This window comes from Spea bombifrons, chromosome 4, assembly GCF_027358695.1.
Source record: "Spea bombifrons isolate aSpeBom1 chromosome 4, aSpeBom1.2.pri, whole genome shotgun sequence".
Lineage (NCBI taxonomy): Eukaryota > Metazoa > Chordata > Amphibia > Anura > Pelobatidae > Spea > Spea bombifrons.
Genome location: NC_071090.1, coordinates 30498942 through 30503107, shown reverse-complemented (window position 1 = coordinate 30503107; position 4166 = coordinate 30498942).

Sequence of the window (4166 nt, the reverse complement as noted above, 5' to 3'; positions counted from 1 at the left end):
CGGTGTTTGGTGTCCATTTTTTTTGACAGATATGGTTTTCACTTTAAAAAAGGAAATATATTTTGTTGCATCAAAAGGTACATGTTGAATGCAATAACTTTAACAATCAAAAATTTTAATAATCTACATTTTTTTGTGAAAAATCAAGAATTAAGTTCATTATATATATATATATATATATATATATATGTATAACATGATTTTTTTTTAAAACTATATGTAAATAAATATATTTAGATATTACATTATCTATAATGGCCCTTAAATACATTAATTCAGATATGTATGTTATTTATGTTTTTTTTACCTTTTTACTTCCTTAACTGAATATGTTTGACATTTCTGTATATACTTTCCTGCATTGTTGATCTCTGTTTTTTATTTCTGATTTCAGTTTTATTGCTCTGAACGTATTTGCATAGTCTATATACACAGCAGAGTTGTTATGCCCCCCCCTCCCAAATGATGAACACGGAATAGTGGAGACTTTCTAAGCTATAATAGACTCTAATCAGAAGTCTAAAGGTTTGCCTCTTACATCTTTGGCAAAGATAAGAGTACTAACTGTGCTAACTCAGCCAAGAACAATACTCAGCTATGATCATCACATAGTTAATATACTACCTGGATGCTGATGGGTATTCCATTAAAAATATAATTTACAGCTTGCTTTGTGTCACATATAACAATTTATACATTATATACATTCTCATATAATTTGAACAGAGTAAGATATCTCAATATACCCACTGGGAATATTCCGCTGCAGGAAAGACACAGGTTTCAACTGAAATAAATTACCATTTAAGACTTACTGAGTGAACATAACCTTTTATATCTGGTTCAAGACCGCTCCAAAAAAGACAAGCAGCAATGAATCCAAATTTATTAAAATATTTTATCCCCCAAAGGCCTCTTCAAATACACCAGATCTCTTAGCAAATCAATTCTAGACTCTACAGCTGAAGATACTATTTTAGACTTTTTTAGACCTCTATGAGAAGAGGAGATTGAAATTTGAAAGAAATATGGGAGGCATCAGGAAAGAAATCCTACAGATAGTAGCCAATGTTTCTTCCCAATCATTCTGGATAAAGTTTTTATAAGAAGGTAGCTCATCTTCAGTCTAAAACAACTACTCTAAAGGCCACTTTAGCAATGGTGGACTCTAAGTTAGAAGAATTAGAGGACCGCTGCCGCAGAAGAAATTAAAAACAAAGAGGTGTTCCAGACACAGTTTCCACCCAGGATTTGGAGCCATATCTTATCTTATTTCTAAAATGTCTTTAAATATAAGCAAATGGTATATAGCTTGTCTATCACTCTCTCAAATCAATTTATGGGATATTAGAAAGCCTTCCTGATATTAATAAATCTCCAGTCTAAAATCAAATAATTTTCTTAAAAAACTACATCTATCCAGAAATTCAGTTCATTAACAACCGTTATTGATCTGTAGCAATCCACAAGATCCAACAGAAGGAGATTTAAGGAGGTCACAGCTATAGTACGAAAAAACAACGTTCCTGCCAGGTGGGGCTTCCTGACCAAACTATTAATTAGATTTCAGGTACAGTCCTATACATCCACTGACCTTATTCATTCATATTTTATTGTGACGGTAATTGCAAACTCTATTTCAATGATCTTGTTGGATATTTGTTAATGAATTCACAGGCTTCCCTCTTTTTTTTCTCTTTTTTGATTATCCATTGAAGGAAATTATGGTAATGTCAATATGTAAAAGAGACAATGCTATCCCTTCCATTTTATTTGAACCCTTTAAGGTCAATGGGCGGTCCCTTAACCCATTGAAAACAATGCATCTGGACACAGGCTTTGTCATTAAGGGGTTAATAGGATACATTAAGGGACCATTGTTGATTTTATTATAGAATCACAATAAGGAACCAATTTATAATTAATAAACAAGTTGTTTTTCCCTATTCACGCAGGTCTTTTCTGAGATATCACATATTAAATCCCATTCACACATATATTTAACCAACATACTCAGCATTACGTTTTAATGAGGAACTCACTTATAATACATAAATTATCTTTATGTATTCACCCTTTTGAGAATATAATAAGCCTTAATGTTTTTTCTTTTCCCTGCCTCCTCGCTTTTTGGCTCTGGCACCTGTATACACCCTGTAAATGGATACAGGGTTTTATTTGCTTGACCCTTTTTAGACTATTTGTGAAAATGGACAAATATTGTTTTATATGTCTAGAGAGCCTATTTTGATTTAGTACATGTTTCGTTGTTCAAATGCTCCTGAACAAGATACTTGATGAGAAAATTATAATATGTTTTGATGCCACTTAAAATGATATGTATAAACTCCCAGGGCTGGAACTCTCCATGGAAAAAGAGCTTATCTTTATGATTTATTAGTACAACATATTATTGATATATGCTACACACAAGAAGCTCATTGGAAACTAGATGGCTCTGATTTGTGGAAATATCGTAAATACCTCCACATCTTTACCTCTAGTTTCCAAGAAGCTAAAATTGATTCAGGATTAAAATCCCATGCCCAGTCATTAGCTTCATTCCTCTGTAAAAAATAATCATTTTGATGCTTGGAGAATCCATCATCCCTGAAAAAGGGACTTTGCTTTCTATTCCAATGTTCATTACTCTTACCCTGGAATCTAATTTGATATGTGCACTGAAACCCGTATTGGAAACATAACCAGGTCAGATCATGTTCCAATTTTCTTCAAAATTAAAGATAATGTTAATTACTCTTAAAACTAGATGGGGATTAAATAAAGTCATTCTGTCCTCAGAGACCTGTAAAATAGAAATGATAAATCAAGCACAGAATTTTATCCGTTGCAATGGCAATGTCAAAGTATCTGATACCACTTTGTGGTGTCCATTTAAATGCTCCAAGAGAGGTGTTTTAATTAAAATGGCCTCCAATCTTAAGAAAATTAGCAAACCCTGTTCAGCTCTTTATATATTACTTGCAAAATTGGAGAGATCCAATAAGATATATCTGGCAAATGAGTATTGAAATAAAGACGATTCAGGATGACATCAAATCTAGACTAGACAAACAATCTTGGTATCATAGTAATAATACATTATTTTCTTCTCAAATCAGTAAGGCATTTATGGAATATTATAAAGCTCCAGTTGAAATTAAATAATTTTTGCAGGAACTACATCTACCCCGACTGTCAGACGAACTACTAAATCAACCATTTTCTGAATAAGTAAAGTAATTAACGAACTTAAAAGGTATAAAGCTCCAGGACCGGATAGTTATACTACTGTATTTTACTAAGAAATGGAGTCACAATAAAATTCCTGCTTTATTTATGGCATTGGACACAGTTAGTTGAGAAATGCCCTTGCCCAGTACACAATGCCTAGGGACAATGCTCTCAAGGAATCTATGTATAAAGTGGATACAGAGGTTATATAAATATACTTTTTTTTGAAAAATTCATAATATATTTATAAAGAAGTATTCAACAATTTTCAAAATGAATGGTCAAGTCTATTATTTAAGTTTTTTAGGAAAAAAGAAAACAGTAAATCATTTTAAAGAATGTTAGTAAATGTAGTAAGGTGAGGTTAAAATGTTGTATGGCAACAGCTGATTTAACTGCTATGTTTAATGTAATTTAACAGCATGGATCTGCTGTTTACAGTGTTGACACAATTTATTGAAATTGTGATGTCTGGTAAACAAAAATGTGAATTCTTTTTGGCCTTATATGTTGCTTAGAGAGAGGGCTAAGTAAAACTGTGTCCTTAGTAACCAAGAAAAAGCTAATACGTTCGGTAGAAATGTCCTGTAATTTCCTGGAATTGAACTGTTTTTCTCTCCTAATTCATTGGTGGCCAGTTTGTCCAATTTCTCTCTCTCTCTCTCTCTCTCTCTCTCTCTCTCTCTCTATATATATATATATATATATATATATATATATATATATATGTGTATGTGAAAAAAATAAATAAGAAAAAAAATAAAGAAGAGCAGCCTACAACCTTGAGGCATTTCTTAACCAAGAGGTCTACGGTGACCACATATAAATCTATGTACAATGACAACCAGAACTGGCAGACACACTCAATTAAACCTGTCATACCTGACCTTTAACATATATATATATATATATATATATCAATACACATGATT